General features: G+C 40.3%; 1 long non-coding RNA gene across 1 annotated transcript; it reads left to right on the plus strand.

Annotated features, from left to right (window-relative positions):
• The first annotated feature begins 907 nt into the window (after positions 1-907).
• LOC140003075 (uncharacterized) lies at positions 908-17,728 on the plus strand. The gene is made up of 3 exons (XR_011811037.1): positions 908-1,282; positions 11,474-11,637; positions 17,338-17,728. It is a non-coding gene; the product is annotated as an uncharacterized lncRNA (long non-coding RNA).
• Positions 17,729-18,311: the final 583 nt, after the last annotated feature.

An 18,311-nucleotide genomic window follows, 5' to 3' on the forward strand; every position in this document is an offset into this window, starting at 1 on the left:
ATAACAAAATGGGTTTTAAATGTTTTAGTAAACAAACACAATGTTAGTTCATTAATTTGTAAACAAAACATGAAGATAAAGAGTAGATACACCTTGTGCAATGCACACTCTATAAATGAAACAGTATGTACTGAAACTTGCAAGTGATGGAGATAAAAGGTTGCCCAGCAGTTTTCCACTGCTGCATCTTTAAAAAGAAAAAAAGAAAAAAATAATTTTTCTTTGGGAAAGACTGTACAGTAATTAAAGAACACACATCCTTACTTTGGGATTTTTTCCAAATCCCAAAGAAGACTTTACTGGAATTGAAATAAAAGTAAGCTGAGCAAAGCAACTATTTTGTACAGTTTATGACTCTTACACAAATGTGTGTGACAGCAATGCATTTACATTCGTGCTTCAAGCTTTTGCCACTCCATCTGTGTTTGCCTTGATTGGAGTGCCTCTTCAGACCTCTGCATATCCCACAGGTCCTTTTAGATGTAAACAGTTTAATTCACTGGTATTTTAATACATTTATTGTATAGGGAGTAAGGAAACTGCTTTTCAGGAAACCAGATTCAAATTGGGTTAACCTAATATATCACAAGTTTAATTTTGCTAATCGGATTAATTTTCTATTTGCCATTAATATCCTTCTTCTCCAGTTACATAGTTACAGGAAGAAAAAAAAAAAACACCATACTTTTTATCGAATTTGTTGTTTTTAAACAAGAGCCTGCATGCTGCTTTCAGGCTATCACGTTTAGTATAGCTTTACATAAGTATTTCCTTATATTTGCAATCTTTTCCATAATTTGAGGGTTTGGGTGAGCAAGAGAGTCTCTTTATTCATTTGGTATGAACTAGAGAGGTCTTTGCCTCAGCACATCTCCAATAAACCGATGAAACAAACTTCTTTCTGGTGATTAGCTTCTCTCCCCGGCCTGTAGGTGGGTGTGTTTAACAGAAGGAAGGAGTAGGAATGCGCCTGTCAGCCTGCCTTTGCAGCTAATTAGCTCAGCATACAGCAAAGATAAGCAGTCCGGGGAGGTGGACCCTGCGGAGGGTCGTGGGGTTTGAGGCAATGCCTGATTGGGAGACGTGGGGAGATTCCTCAGGAATCCAGCGCATCAATGAGCTGCGGAAAGTTGGTACAGGACTTGCCTGACTCAGGCATGAGGGCAGCTTGTGGCTGCTTTCTGGAAAAGCAGAGCAGAGATGGACAGAACCTTGGAGTCTCTGCAACTTGTAATTGCCCAAGTTCTGCCTCCTCGAGACCCTGCCCTGGTTTTTAAAGACTGTAAGTACCAAAGATAATGATTTTATTTCCCTGATAGTGAGTGTATTTAATTCAAATGTCTGTTGTACCCAACAAATTAAGAGAGAGAAGTAATTAACATGCTTGTACATGTATTCGTGTGCATACCACAAACTATCATTATTTTATCTTGCCTATTTGAAGGCAGTGTTGCTGCTTATTTTTTAAGTTTGCATTTCAGAAAACTGATTCACAACTTTTACCTAGGATATTTAACTACATTCTAATAACATGGTAAAAACTTTACTGCTTGACAATTTTGGAAAACTTTATGCCAACTCTCTTTCTGTGGTTAGTTTGTCCTATAAATTACCTTTCTTGACTGTAGTACTGCAAAATATCAAATATTGCAATCTTAAAACATACGATGTTTTCCTGCAAGTATATGGAATGTGATTTCCCTCCCCTCCCCCCATATCAGACTTGACTATGGATGCACTTTTTAAACCTGGCCAAAACACTTATTTATTCTCTCTTTCTCTCTCATTTTACAAACTATCCCTTGTGAAATGTTCTGAAGTACCTTTCAGTAGATGGCACATAATAAACTGGCCTGATGCATCCCTTGAAACAGAGTTCAATGCAACTCACATCATGGAAATAAGAGTATTTAAATTTGAATTTATGATTTGAGTGGGGCTATGCATGGAACAAAGTGGTATTTAATTAGTAATTTCTTAGAAAATACATCCACAGATTTCATACAATGGAAAAAACCCTCTTCAACAGATCAAATGAAACAATAGTTAAATTCCATTGTTCTCAGTTTTCTTCACAGGTGAATGAGATCTCTTGATGTCATGCCCCCAAATCCGGTCCTACATAAACAATTTGATTGTAAAATTAGTATTTTGCTGGGTGTCATTTCAGTCTGAATCACCTAGTCAATCATTTAACATGCAAACAATGCTGGAACAATGTTAGATTTTTAGAAGGGAGTTTTATTTATTTATTTATTTAACATTCACTTCTAATCGTAATCTCCCGTGTGACCTGAGGCACACTGCAGAGACATTTATTTAATCTCCACTTCATTCTTTTGTCAACAGCTCTGTTAGAGTTAATAAAATCAGTCTCATACAGTCAACTGTTGCCTTCTAAACTTGCTGTAAAAGGAATAAAGACTTAAAGACATGGCTAGTGATGGACCTAGGGGAAAAACCCATGTACATCTGCATTAAACAACTCCACTTGCCAGATTCTTATGCTCATAGCCACACTGAAAAGTCAGAGGCTGACCCAGTAGTTCCCTGGGACTAAGTTGGATTTACTCTTGTAGAAGGATGCTACTCTTGTGTGAATGTAGCATAAGGATCTGTCCCAGAGCTTAGGAGTCTGACATCTGTTTCTCAAGCCACCCTGCAGGAGGTTTGTATGCTGCTGGGTAGGTTTGTATTACTGTTGCAGTCTTGGGACCTCGTGGAGCAGTCTGTGAATGTACACACATCACAGGAACAAAGAATTTGATCGGGGTGCAGTGTGGGGGGTGGGCTCGAGGAGAGGGGCATTCCCTTTCATAAGTTTCCACTGGTAACCAGTTCCTGCAGGTCTACTGACAAGGCTTTTATTGAAAGTGTATGTACAAGCTGCTTGGACAATGCATTTGTGACCACCCACAGATCTAAGGGAGGGAGAGATGATTAAATAGAAACAAAAGTGCGAGTGGATTCGAGTAGTTTTTTTTTTTTTTTTTTTCTACTTTAGATTTTCTGAGGTATGAAAAGAATTTTGAAGGCATTCTAATATAAATTTAACCTATACAGGCTTGAAGTTGCTGTGAGTGTGTGCCACTAATTCTGACTGGTGACAGACATTCATAGTGCTTTGTCTGTAAGTCAGATGAGAATTTACATGCATTCTTTTTATCTTCAGCAAAAAGTCATCTTTAGATCTAGGTGGTGTCCATCTCTGACTTTTAATCAGATTTAAATACAGCAAGCAAGTATTAGACTAGAAAGAACATAGTGTCTCATGTTTCCCCATGGGACCACGTCCACATCTCTTACAAACGCATTACTTTCAGACCTTATTGGAAAGAACAAAGTAAGAATGAAGTCCATTCAGGATCTACTTTGTTGCAGCAGCATCTACCCTTTTCACAATGTGGTGTGACTCAGTATGTCAACAGGACTGAGTTTTGCTAGGGCAAGATGTCAGAGCAAGTCTGCTCATCACTGCTCAGCACCACATACACTTTTTGTTCCCATTCCAACCTAGAGGTCTTGGCTTGCACTGTCCCAACACTTTGTTCTGTTGGGAATGTCTCACAGAGGGCTTTCTTCAACAGCAGCAGGGAGAGACCAGATGTTCAAAAGTCCCTGCCCTCCTGGGTGCAGCTTGCAGGAGCAAATACAGTGAGTGGTGCTGTGCCTGCTGGGCTAGCATCTGCCCAGCAGAGGCAGAGATGATGGGATTTGGGAAAGATGCAAGATCATGGCTGGGTGCCCTGGCAACAAGACAGCAGGGATAATTTGTTTCTCACAAGTTCCTCCCTGCCATGAGAATGCTTTATCCTTATAGTGGTAGACAATCTTTGGCAGAGAGCAGGGGTCTGAGCAAGGCCCCGTGGTGCAGGCCTGTCACCAGCCCACCGATGGGGGATGGGGAACAGTGGGCTGCAGAGGGGCTGGCAGCTCCAGCAAGAATGGGACAGGCAAAGACATGGAGGAGGAAGGCAAGAAGAAGGAGCCCAGTGCTCAACTCATGCTACTGCAAGAGTTGTGTTTGCTTTTTGGTGTGTGTGTTTCCCTGAACTGTGAGCTGTATGTAGCTTCCATCCCAGATAACATGATAAAAAGATAATGCTTTCTACCATGCAGACCTAATTAACCCCAGCACTGGTCTAATCCATATGCTGACCTTATTACGACTTCGTTTTCATATCAAAAAATATTATGGTATCAGGTAGGAGTTACGATAAAGCTTGGAAAAAAGCTAAGTACTTCCAGAAAGTCTTTTTAAGCCCTGACTTGAATTCATGGTTCCTAGCTGGATTGCTGCTTGGTTGGTTTGTGAACATTTAGCAAAGTGATTTTACATCAGCTGAACAGCACTGTGTCTCCATTTCTTTTTACTGGTAGCAACAAATCGCACATTTTCCTTTGCACGTTTTGCCAGCAAAGATTTCAGGTCAGCAATAGATGGACAGGTTAGACTGTAGAGTTTTTAATAAGAAAGTATGTTAACTTATGGGGATCTGCCCATAATTTTTGGTAGAATCAGCCCAGCTCACTTTTCTTCATTTAACATTGAAATAGATTTGTCAGTGGGTACCATACTAGCTCTCTGATACAAGCTTTTAAATTGAAGTGCACTATAGCCAGAGTAAGTCAGTTGCCTTGGAGAAATATTACAAGATTAAAAGTTTTATCAAACAAACAGTCTTTTCCTTTCTAGATTAATGTTATTATTACTATACTATTCCTGTGCGAATCAGTTATACTTCTGATTATCACAAGAGATTGACCAATTTATAAATCTTTATTGCTATATTCAGATGCTGAAATTATACCAAAGTTCTTATCATTTTCCCATGTAATGCTACATAAGAAGGTAGACCAAGCCAAGCTGTTCGGCAATGATTAACAGTTGTCTTCAGACTATCAGCTTAAAAACACCTGACTTTAGTATGTCTACTCATTCTGTTCCAAGTGATAACCTGCTTACTCAATTCATAACGCTGCAGGGATTGACTTTTTGCCTCAGTCCAACGGTGGTGTCAGTGAAACCCTCCCAGTCTCTACCCTTCCTTTCCCTAGCTGCATCTAAATCTGCTGTGACTACAAACATACCAATGGTTCACAAAGCCTACACCATTCTCTGAGCTGCTTGCCTCCAACATCTTCTTCTTTCTTCCTTTACTTGGTAACACGTTCAGAATGGCTCTTGAGGAGGCCATCCAGTTCATTTATTTAATTTTATTTTGTTCTTTTTCCAAATCCTTGAAGTCTAGGAACTGTCAGTCAGTGCTGGATTTAAGGTAGTCATTGCCAATTAAAGATGTTGCTTCTCACAAGTGGAATCTCACGCCACAATCAGATCTTCTTTTCCTGAAACAACATCTTGCTACTTTTTGTGCTTTTTAAGGGTTTTAGACAGAATCACCTAATAGTCCACTGCTAGATCAGCTCACTCATATAGCATCCAAATCCATCATGGAGAAGGAAAAATGCCCCTGAAGTCCTCTCAGCATATTGTTGGTGTCCCAGTACATGATACTTGATAATGTTTTTATATATATTTAACAATATACCTAATTTCATTAGGTTTAGTAAGGATATGGGGCTTTTTATTTTTGTACATATACATGGAGAACAGAATAGTATAGCATATGGACCAGAATATCCTAACAAAATCACTGCCAACATGCTAATACATAACATAATATATATGACAAATGCATAGTAAGATCATGGGAAAATTAATTGATATTGCCTACTCACATTTGTACCTTTTTTTTCCTAAAGCTATTATTTATATGTTTAAAAATATGCAAAATAAATCAAAAGAGAAGCAATAAAACCTTCCCTCAAAACAGCTGGATCCCACTCCAGTTGCTGCCTTTTTTTTTTTTTTTTTTCTAGAGATTTAAACAGTATCTCTTTGCTAGCCTGAGCCCAATTTAACAGCTTCCCTAAGATGTATGCATTAAGTTACAAGCCTTAATAGGCTGCAGCTGGGGAAGGGTGCACTTGTAACTTATGAACTTTGTTTAAAGGATATAGTTTTACTGATCATGTGCCATGGCTTGATTTAAGACATGTAAGGGAACTTTACTAGCCTCTCACTGAAGAATCTTCTTTAATAGATTTCATATTACATATTTCTTTCATTCATAAAGCTTGTATTTTTCTTCTGCATTCATGTATTAAATTAAATCCACAAAGGCAGTTAAAAGGACTTTTAGAAACAGCTGTTTTAAGTTTTAAAATGACAAAGTAGGTGGTTATCTTGTGTGTGTGTTCTTTATACTCCACTCTCTCGGCAGTGAGACGTTGTCAAGTATATGACTCCATTCCACTTCAGTGGCAGAGTCACTTGGCTCCCACTCCGATTTGCCCTTCCAGTCTTGGCCAAAACACCCCCCTCCCAGTTGGCCAGCCTCCTGTTTATGGCATTGTTTTTTTGCCTTGGTTGAGGTGAATGCCTAGCCAGTATTTTTAGCAGTAATTCACAGAAACCTGGAGCTATTTTTTTTCTGGCATCAATGCAGTGCAAACTTACTGACATAATCCAAGTTGGAGAGTTCTGTTTCCCACTTAGAATGATATTTAATTTGACTCACAGACTTCCTTGAGCAGAGGCAAGACAGTTGCTACTGAAAGGTGAGAAATTGTCTGGAAAACAATGTTGTGTTATAATAAATGTGTTATCATTTAATCCTCTTTCAAACACAGTTCACATCAAACTGTATTTCTGAACTCTCAAAAGAGCTCAGGGTTCACTTAGGGTAAATGCAGCTGTATAACCCACATATTTGTTGTTCCACAGAACTCGCAGCCTGTCCTAAATTCAAATATATATATAAATAAATAAATAAATAATAAAAAGTCCTTAGAGTCTAGGAAAACTTCAAGAACTCTACCAGGATTTGCACTTGGGGACAGCTTCATTTGGTACAATGCTCAGCCCCTGGGCAAGAGGCTTTTCCAGCTGAGTAAAAAGCAAAGTAGAGAAGAAAAATCATCTTCTCACCTCGTAACTAGGCATTACAGCCAGCATCAAATAGACTGTTGTGGAACCATTAATATTCACAGATGGGAGAGTACTAAAGGAGGGTATATGGAATTCTTGCTCTTGAACTTGGTGATGCACGTACTACTATGAAACTCTAACTGAGAAAGATCTGAGGTATAAAGTGGATAAAATATTGTCTGAATGGGGTCTTGGCATTGCCTACAACAAAATCAATACTGTTAACTAATTCAGCATCTGACAGTGTACAAAATAAATTGTTTTAAAGCATGGATGATTTAATCCTGAAGAAAATTGTTTGTCATTGCATACAAATACTATAAGCATTATCTTAAAAACTCAACCACATCATAGGCATCTTTCAAAATACGAAAGTCAATTACAATGAGAATGTCCTTTCAAAATGAGACGTAAATTACAGTATTTTGCTGCATTAAACCATGAATCTTGTTGTTTCATTTATGTACTTCTGAAAATCCTCATTGTTTTCCATACTGCATTTTTAGACTTAAGCCAGTTGGATGCCAAATACTGATATACAGCATAGAGACTGAACAACATTCTGCCTGGAATGTTTAGAAATGAAGGCAAACAATGCATGTGATTGCAGGAAAAATGAATATTGAGAGATCTTAATACAACATTAGTAATCATCATATTAGTAATCATTAGTTACTATCTTAGAATAGTAACTTAGTATATTTGATTGTGCATCTGATCATATGTATACATTTTTCACATCTTCCTAAACTACTACAAATCCATGTGATACATAATGAAGGAAAAAAAAATAATAGTGGCTGTAGTGGCTGTTAGGCATAAATAAAATCTTTTTTTTTTTTTTTTTTTTAGTAGAGAACTGTTTTCACACACACCGAATTTTTACAAGTTTAGCTGAAATTGTTTTAATTATATATTTGAAATTGATATGCTGTTTTAATTTAATGATGATAAACATACTGATTCAAGCTAAGCAGTTGAGTAAAATAAAATTAATTAAATCAAAACATAAAGAATTCTTGGGGAAAAAAAAGTTTGAGGCTTTGATATCATGGCTGCATTCTGTAGTTTAACCTGATGCATCTTCATGTTCATCACTGTTTTGAGGTGCTAGTTTTGGCTAGGATTGAAAAAATCACAGCAAAAACTGCAGTGATAATTTGATGCTGCCACTACATATATACCACCAAGTATTTCCTGCTACCATCCTCACAGCTAAGCCAGGTTTTATGTTTATCCAATTCAGTACAAACCCAGGCACTTTTAATTACTTAATTACAGAGATATCCAGCTGCACTGTGGGATAGGCACATAGCTTTCATTTGACAGAAATTCTGAACAGAATAAAAATGATGCTGCTCAGCTACTGTTTCTGTGTTAGTCATACACGTATTAGTTTAATCTGTAGCAGCTACTCACTGCTTACTAGTCCTCTGGTAAAATATTGCTTTATCTGTAAAATTTGAGACAGCTTAAAGCATGTTTCAGGATTTCAGGAAAAGAAGGGAAATATATTTCTGTTGGTGTATTGCAGTGAAAGTAGATACCTCTCTATAGCTCTAAAAAGTCTTTTGAATATTAGTTTTCAGAGTGGAAACTTTCAGCCAAGTGAGAGATGCAGGCTGTCTAAATGCTGAATTACCATCGAAAGGACTCATGAACAAGAATGGAAATTAAAACAGAAATTTTACACTCTGAACTCTTAATTTCTGTAAAACTAACAACAGAAGAGAAGCAAGGATCAGACACACAGCAATTTAGGTCACTTATTGCTATCATTGGTACTAAACAGTTTAAATACCTGTTTCTTTTATAGACCACTATACCAGTATAATTTCCTCTTGGTAAGCAAAAGCACGCATGATATTTATGGGTAGTTTCCCCTCCATCAATGAGGGGCATAGGATACTAAAATCTAGGGACTTGGACTGGACAAAAAATGATCATGCTTGGGATTTCCCTGTGCAGCTTTGCCAATTGCATTGTACATCTTCTTAGAAGACTCAGCAGTTTATTACCTACAGAATAATCGATCTCATCATGATGTGGGAGAAATCAAGCTTTATTAAAATGTATTTATTTATTGTTTTACCAAAAGTTGTATCATACAGGCTGAATGATGAGACCAGAAAGAGTACTGTGGGTTACCTACACCACCAAATTCATTATTCCTGTGGACTTTGCATTATTGTTTTTAAGGACTGCACTCTTGGACAACAGTTGTTTCAAAAACCAAAGCACTTTATGGAAACATCCTAAATCAGTGATATTCTTAAAGCTGATACTTTCTGTTGCTATCTATTTCAATACCAGTAAAGGACTGAATGTCACCAATACCATTCTCACACTGAAGCAACAGCTCCTACTGAATTGTCATGTTTAAACTTGGAAATTTTACATTCATGAATTTTATGTTCAAATATCAGTTTTCACTTAATGGGTTTAAAATTAGATTGTTACCCAATGTGTGCATGCTCTGTGGAGCAGAAGGTCTCATAAAAAAGAAAAAAAAAGAAGAAAAAAAAAAACACTCAGATGTTTACATCAGTGAGGTATTCAGCCAGAGACCAGTTTCTGAAGGTGGATTACCATTTGGAGTCCGTACTGGTAGCAGTCTCCCTGGCTAGTAGACCAGTTTTTCTCCCACATTCATCATCATTTAGAAAAGCAGAAGTCAGTTTCTGTGGTTAAGAGTTCCTCAATATTTCAGTTTTTTCTCACAGCTGCACTGAGACAGTGGTTATCCCAAAGTGTTTCCTGTTACAAATACAAAATTTATTCAGATAGCTTTCTTCTTTACGGTGAAGCAATATTCCAATGCCATGAGAGTTCTGCAGCTTTAAATGCCCAAAATGCCAGAACTGGCAGGAGCCAACACTGCTGCTGCATCAGTGACACCATCCAGTGGCAGACAGCAGTGTGCTCCAAACACCCTGCCTCGCCTCCCCAGAGCTCAGACCACGTCACCCGCACTTCCTCATGGCTTGAGCACAGCAAAAAGGGAACTGGTGATGACCACACTCTGTGTGTCTGCCCTTGTCATGGCTAAATGCCAAGAAAAGCTGTTGTCTGTGAGAGCAGTGCAGCTGCCAGAAGTCAGGAAACAGGCGGTGACAATATTGGAGCTCACATTGCTCACCCTGCAGCAAACAGAGCAATGCCCTGTCCATAGATTGCATGTGAGCTACCACCAGGGTGACACTGTCTCAAAATGGATCACTTCTACATTATTCCACTACTAACAAGGTCAGACGAGATGAAGAAAGAGGAAAATTATACATGTATGAGGAAAATTATCTCTGCCACTGATTCCTGTATGCACTAATACTTGATACTGAACCAGTATCAGTACTCTGAAGGACCCATACTGCTGCCTAGGGCTTCCATACTTCCACTGGAAGGTCCAAATTAAGAAACATACTTCTTACCTTCTGAATTTAAATTTTCAAGTGAGAAATGATGAACATCATGCACAGCTGTTTTTTTTTTTTTGTTTGTTTGTTCATTTGTTTGTTTTTGCATAGTGTTGTGGTTTAACCTATCAGGCAGCTAAGCACCACGCAGCCATTTGCTTACCCTCCTCCCTCCCTCTGTGGGATGGGGGAGAGAATCAGGAAAAAGAAAAAAAAAAAAAAAAAAGGAAAGAAAGCCTGTAGGTTGAGATAAAGACAGTTTATTTGGAGAGAGGAAAAAAAAAAAAAAAAGAAGAAGAAAAAAAAGGAAAATAATAATAATGATGATAAGAGTATTAATACCACTAATGTGTACAAAACAAGTGATGCACAATGCAATTGCTCACCACCTGTTGAACGATGCCCAGAAAGAAAGAAAATTATCTCTAAGCTACACATGGCTCTGTAAAACGAGTCTAGATAAACTATACTAAAATTCTTTTTGAGTCCAAGCCGAAAAGTGTTGAGAAAACCCCAACACAGAACGTAAAACTTTGGAGTACTGGCTCAATAGTCATGATGTCAATTGGATTTCTGGTTTTCACATTTCTATTTTCACATTAGCCTGCAACTATTATCATCATAATATACAACACCTTTTTTTCCAGCTACTTCATAAAGTTTTGCATTAAAAGTCAGCTGCTTTCCTTGCATGACCATGTGTTTTTGTTTTTGTTTTTGTTTTTGTTTTTTTTGAGAATGGAAAAGAGGAATCTGAGTATAACATTTTCTCATGTTTGAAAGTGAGCAGCTTAATGGCTGCTGTGATATCAAAGTTCCAACACATTGACTTAATAGTACAATATTGCTGACCTGCAATTTATGTACTACAGTAGCCTGCAATCCCAGAAAGTCCAAAATTGCCACAAAATCATATTTTTCACACCAGCAGAGATAATCACAGACATTTTATTATCAATAATAAATGTATCAAGCTCATATGTCTGCATTTCTTGTGTAACACAGAAAACACTAAGATCAAGGACATGTATGCATCCTACATTCAGCATTTTTATGTCTTTGACAGTGAATGTTGTAGCAATATTGCAGGAGTTCTGGGAAAGCAAACAGAAGCAGAAGGCCATATTCCCAAGCGAAGGCATCATTGTGTATGAATCACTGAGCTCCCTGGGCCCACCATTTGTGAGCTATGTTACCTTGCCGGGAGGTAGTTGCTTTGGTAACTTTCAGGTAAGTGTCAGCTTCCAATCTTTGCCAGGGGAATTTTATCTATTTATTTATATATTTATTCAGGAAAATTCTTTTGCCATAGAAGATACAGGACAACTACTTCTGTAACAATGAATACTACTCTTGACTTTTCCAATCTCATTCTGTCCCAGCCCTCACTGACTTGAGAGACAAGGTACCTGAAGGAAAACAACACAGAGTTCTAGGAATGATTTTACCAGTCTTGTCTCTGGTTTCCAGTCATATCTACAATGAAGTGAAACATTATGAGTAACTCAAGCATTTCTGTCAGTTGAATCTAAGACCAAGGTGTTTGTAGTTTCTTTCTTTCAGAAAACAATAATATATTTTATGGTGGAGAAATAGCTTAGTATTTTATTTTATTTTATTTTATTTTATTTTATTTTATTTTATTTTATTTTATTTTATTTTATTTTATTTTATTTTATTTTATTTTATTTTATTTTATTTTATTTTATTTTATTTTATTTTATTTTATTTTATTTTATTTTATTTTATTATGTTTTCCTTCAAAACAAGGGTCTGATTTGCCATCCGTAAAGTAGAATGACACTGAATTTCTTGCTGGTTCTGTGCTTCGTTTCTTTTAAACCAAATATACTGTGAGGAATTTTGAGGAGGTTTGACCACTGGAAAGGACAACTTGAAACAAGGTTGTCACCCACTGTTGTTCATTCCACCTTGCTGCAGAGCTGCTTAAGCTGGCAGTTGCTTGTGCTACCAGCTGCTGGTAGCTGCTGTCCTTGCACAGCTTACAGGGGGCTACTCACAAATTACATGTAAGTCTAACCTTCAGAAGCTCCAGCTCGTCTTAAATTTCTTTATTTTTGTAATAAGTTATGAACAATTCTTAGCTTTTTCAAAAAGCAATGCTCTCCATGGGCCGCAGCCTCCTCCAGGCCACATCCACCTGCTCCACCGGGGGCTCCTCCACCCATGGGTGGGCTGCAGCGTGGAGATCTGCTCCATGGGGGACCCATGGGCTGCAGGGGGACAGCCTGCTCCACCAGGGGCCTCTCCCTGCACAGCCCAAAGGGGAACTGCTGCTGCCTGCCTGCAGCACCTCCTGCCCTCCTGCGGCGCTGTTACCAAGGTGTCACAGTGACATCATTCAATTCTGTTTCTGAAGTCATCACCGTAGGCCCCTGGCAGCGGCAACACAACACTCTCTGTTGCTAATGCGAATGTGATAGAAACAAATAGAGAAGTACCACTCTCCCCAAGCTGACTTTAATTGGAGTAGTTCCAAAATTATTCTCTGCCCCCCTACATCTGGGGAAGGTGTGTGAGAAATCTTTTCCTTAAGAAAGGATTACAAGCCAAAAAAAGCTTGCTTCTGATACGTTCCCCTTCCTTTTAGAGCTGTTCACCTTTGATTTCCAAGGAAGAAAAAAGAAGGTGAAATCAACAATTCTCCTCCTCCGAGTTGGGAATATGAAATAAGCCCAATTATTTAGGAAGCCTGAAAAAGGAAACCATACATTTCCTTGTTAAACACCTTGTTGCTTCTGAAAACTTTTCCAGTACTTTGCAGCTGCAGTGCTTTTTGGTGGGTGGGCAGCCGAGCTCCATCACGGCCACTCTCTCCCTCCCCCTCCTCAAAGAGAAAGGGAGAGGAAATACGATGCAAAGGGCTCAAGGGTTGAGACAAGGACAGGGAGATCGCTCAACAAGGATCGTGATGGGCAAAGCAGACTCAGCATAGGGAGACAGTAAGATTTCCTGCCTAACTACTACTACTACCAGGCTAGACAAGTGAGAACCAAAGGAAAGAAACCAAAAACACCTTCCTTCCCCCCATCTGAGCTCTTCCAGCTCCTCCCCCCGTGCAGCGCAGGGGAACAGGGGGACTGGACTGGGGGTTGTGGTCAGTCTGTAGCACTTCATCTCCACCACTCCTTCTCGGTCCCTCTCTGCCCCTGCTCCACGTGGGCTCCTCTCCACGGGCTGCAGCTCCGGCCCGGGGCCTGCTCCTGCGGGGGCTCTCCATGGGCCGCAGCCTCCTCCAGGCCACATCCACCTGCTCCACCGGGGGCTCCTCCACCCATGGGGGGGCTGCAGCGTGGAGATCTGCTCCATGGGGGACCCATGGGCTGCAGGGGGACAGCCTGCTCCACCAGGGGCCTCTCCCTGCACAGCCCAAAGGGGAACTGCTGCTGCCTGCCTCTTAATTGCATGCCAACTACGATAAGACAGCAAAGGTATACTTATTGGTGTATTTATATTGGTGTATTTATAGACGAAAGAAGGGAGTTTGCAGCCATTTTATGTACCTGTGTAGAGGTTCAGCTATGTGTAATTGTTTTCAGATTGTATGTGCAAAAAGAAGGATTTGGCAGCATTAGCCACTGCTGCCACTGTACAAATAAAGACTGTTGTGCTGTTGTACTGTTTACATTAACTATAAATACACCACAGTAGAGAGAGACTAGAAATTCCAAGCTTTTACTGAAGAGTCATACTATAGTTCTTTTTTTTTTCTTAAGCCAAGCACAGCAGGGAGTCTGCAGACAAAACTTTGAGTGTTGTCTACTTTAGAGCAACATCCAGCATCATAAGTTCTTGTGGAACATGACTGAGCACTTTTATCTGGTGCTTTTTCTTGCTGTAAAGATGCACCTGTAATCTTTTCTCTGAGCTTCAAGTTTCAACATATTTTGTGTCCAGCTAGTAAGAGCATGAAGTCTCTCAACTTTAACTAATTTCCTCAGCTGGTTAACTATATAGTTATTTAGCATTAAAATATTTGTCAATGTATGCACACGTGTGCATATGTGCACAGTCTTGTCTGCACAAAAATCCAAATGTATCCTGTTCTGTCATTTCGTCTCCTGCTTGACGAACCTGATCTCCTGCTTGACGAACCTGATCTCCTTCTTCCTGCTTGACGAACCTGATCTCCTTCTACGACAAAGTGACGCGCTGGGTGGACGAGGGAAAGGCTGTGGATGTGGTCTACCTTGACTTCAGCAAGGCTTTTGACACCGTCTCCCACAGCATTCTCCTCAAGAAACTGGCTGCTCTTGGCTTGGACTGGCGCACGCTTCGTTGGGTTAGAAACTGGCTGGATAGCCGGGCCCAAAGAGTTGTGGTAAATGGAGCCAAGTCCAGTTGGAGGCCAGTCACTAGTGGCGTCCCCCAGGGCTCGGTGCTGGGGCCGGTCCTCTTTAACATCTTCATCAATGATCTGGATGACGGCATTGAGTGCACCCTCAGTAAGTTTGCAGATGACACCAAGCTAGGTGCGTGTGTCGATCTGCTCGAGGGTAGGAAGGCTCTGCAGGAGGATCTGGATAGGCTGCACCGATGGGCTGAGGTCAACTGTATGAAGTTCAACAAGGCCAAGTGCCGGGTCCTGCACCTGGGGCGCAATAACCCCAAGCAGAGCTACAGGCTGGGAGAGGAATGGTTGGAGAGCTGCCAGGCAGAGAAGGACCTGGGAGTGATGGTGGACAGTCGGCTGAATATGAGCCAGCAGTGTGCTCAGGTGGCCAAGAAGGCCAACGGCATCCTGGCTTGTATCAGAAACAGCGTGACCAGCAGGGCTAGGGAGGTGATCGTCCCCCTGTACTCGGCTCTGGTGAGGCCGCACCTCGAGTACTGTGTTCAGTTTTGGGCCCCTCGCTACAAGAAGGACATCGAGGTGCTTGAGTGGGTCCAAAGAAGGGCGATGAAGCTGGTGAGGGGCCTGGAGAGCAAGTCCTATGAGGAGCGGCTGAAGGAGCTGGGCTTGTTCAGCCTAGAGAAGAGGAGGCTCAGGGGTGACCTTATTGCTCTGTATAAGTACATTAAAGTAGGCTGTAGCGAGGTGGGGGTTGGCCTGTTCTCCCATGTGCCTGGTGACAGGACGAGGGGGAATGGGCTAAAGTTACGCCAGGGGAGTTTTAGGTTAGATGTTAGGAAGAATTTCTTTACTGAAAGGGTTGTGAGGCACTGGAACGGGCTGCCCAGGGAGGTGGTGGAGTCACCATCCCTGGAAGTCTTCAAAAGACGTTTAGATGTAGAGCTTAGGGATATGGTTTAGTGGGGACTGTTAGTGTTAGGTTAGAGGTTGGACTCGATGATCTTGAGGTCTCTTCCAACCTAGAGATTCTGTGATTCTGTGATTCTGTGATTTAAAGAGTGACTAATATGAATTACTTATGATGTAGATATGATTGACCTGTATTTTCTAGATACATAGTTGTGGTCTGATCAGCTAATCTGAATATCAGCATCAAGTAGATTCACAGCTCAATGGCCGTTTTCTCCTAAGATGACCAGCTTCATTTTCTCTTCTTTTGAGAGAAATGGAGTTGAGTAACTTTGTGTGACGAGAATGCTCTTTTCTGTAACCTTTTTGTCTCCTGTAAACTTAAGAGTAGAGCATGGTTCTTTCATCTCTGAAAAGTGAAATGACATATTCCTTTTAAATCATTATTTTGGGGAATGGTCTCTGCCATGCTATTGTTGCATGTTGACATACCTGAGTATATATGGAGCACCTATACAATTTTGGACTGGAGAAATTCTGGAGTTAAGTGGTAAAGAGAGCCTGTGGAAACTTCTGCAGAGTCTCATGTTCTTTTGTAATAGTACTTAATAAGGAACAGATTTGTAGGTTATCTAAGCAGATAACTCAAGAACTTGTTTCAAACTCTAAAGATCCCTTTTGAACAGTAATTTCAAGAAGTATGTATTATCTCACTACACCTCTGTCATAATATGTCAGCATATCTAGATGTCTGTTTTCTATGAAATTTGTAATCAGAGATGGATATCATCACTTTCAATACTCTGCTAATTGACCAAACTCTGCATGGAAGAACTGCAGTTGGACAAACATAGATATACCCAGGATCTAGCTTTAATGCTAGGTAAATGATTTGATCTTTAGAATGGTGTCCCAGGGATGTACATGTTGCTTTTAGCTACAGGCAACAACAGAAGGCATAAGTGTTACTTAGTTCTGTCTCCTCCCAACGTATCCTCTGTGTCTTGCTGTAAGAACAGGTGAACTTGATGTTTGTGGACGGTACCAGCTGAAATGCTGGGCTCACCTCCCTGTGGAGAAAACTGCTTGCTGAATCTCCAGTGCATTGCAAACAAAATTAAACTTCTTGTAAAAGAAGAGATAAGGCTGCTTACCCCAAACTGGAGCTTGTGTATGTGTATTATCTACTTCATTTTTAAATTGTGTTTGTCAGGCTCTGGGGATGGCATCTGAAATAGTTTTTAAGCACTAAATTATTCTATTCTATTCTATTCTATTCTATTCTATTCTATTCTATTCTATTCTATTCTATTCTATTCTATTCTATTCATTTCCACCCAGAACATGAAGACCAGCTTCTTGTAGAGCCACCTTTTTTCCACGAAATCTCTCAAGAGCAAATGTATTAGCCTAAAATGTGTTTGGTAGACAGGTTTTTTTTTGGTTTTGTTTTTTTTTTTTTTTTTTTTTTTTTTTTTGTTGTTTTAATGTAATTCTTCTTTAGTTACCTAAGGTAATACAGTGTAGTCGGTTAAAATATAAATAAATTATACTGTATCTTTTTGATTTCTCCCTCATTCCCCCAATTCCAGCCCTGTCTTATGCTTTCTGAGCCAAAAAAAACCACTTCTGTGGTTTAATGATATGAATTATTGCTTGTTTGATCAAACAATGTTTTCATTCTACCTTCTGTGCTACTTTCCCAGGAAACTGATAATTAAAAGAAGCCAGCTCCCTAGAATTTCAGACATGGCAATGGAATCTGCTCTAATCAGTTCAGTCCCTACCACTGCATCTCGTTTTGCCTTACTACAACTGGAAAGTGATACTGATTCAGAGCCTGGAAAAGGCAGAAGTGGCCGACGTGCTGGTAAATCTCTAGCTTCAGGGTGTAGATCTATAAATGTGAAGAAAAGAGAGAAAAGAAGAAAAAGGAGAGAACAGCAGCAGAGTGAGGCCAATGATGTAAAGGGATTATATTTTCAACAGTGAGTAAGGTTGTTGTCTCATCAAGAGTTTTTGCTGTCCCTGAAAAGTCATTGGTTTTGGTTTTCCCTGTGAAAGAAGAACTACTTAATCGCAGATTACATCTTTACATTGTCCTGTCTCATGTTTCTGAGAAGTACTTACACGCTTTAGGGAACTGAAGCTGGAAATACACCTTTTTGTTTCAGTCATTTCACAGCTTAGCTTTCTAAATGTCTCTTTGTTTATCAAGTCTTTAGGGTGGAGTAAGCTCTGTGCACTTACAAATTGCTAAAGCAGTGTTCCATGTCATGAATGGGACCGACTTGGTCTTATCTGTTGTTTTTCATATACAAATCTGACAGAATCCGTTCGCGTTTTGCTCCTTGAGCTCTGTCGGCATTGTGTCTACAGATGTGTCTGTGTGTGGACGTGTGCCTGGGCACTCCCGGCGGCTGCTGGGCCAGCAGCTGCGAGCAGTTGTGAGCGTGGCTCGCCTACTTGGAGACCGCTTGTGTTTGAGGGAAAACTCAGCCTTTACTGCTGAGCTCCACCGGAGCCGTAAGGAGACGCTCTCCTCCATGACGAGCGCGGCGATGGAAGCCGCATTTCGCACCCCTGCTTTGACCACAAGCAGACGGCCCCCTCCACCCTCCCCAGGACTCGAGGGCGAGCTGTGCGCGTCCCTGGGGGCCGGGGGCTGCCCCCCGGTGTC

This window comes from Anas platyrhynchos, chromosome 8 (assembly GCF_047663525.1).
Source record: "Anas platyrhynchos isolate ZD024472 breed Pekin duck chromosome 8, IASCAAS_PekinDuck_T2T, whole genome shotgun sequence".
Lineage (NCBI taxonomy): Eukaryota > Metazoa > Chordata > Aves > Anseriformes > Anatidae > Anas > Anas platyrhynchos.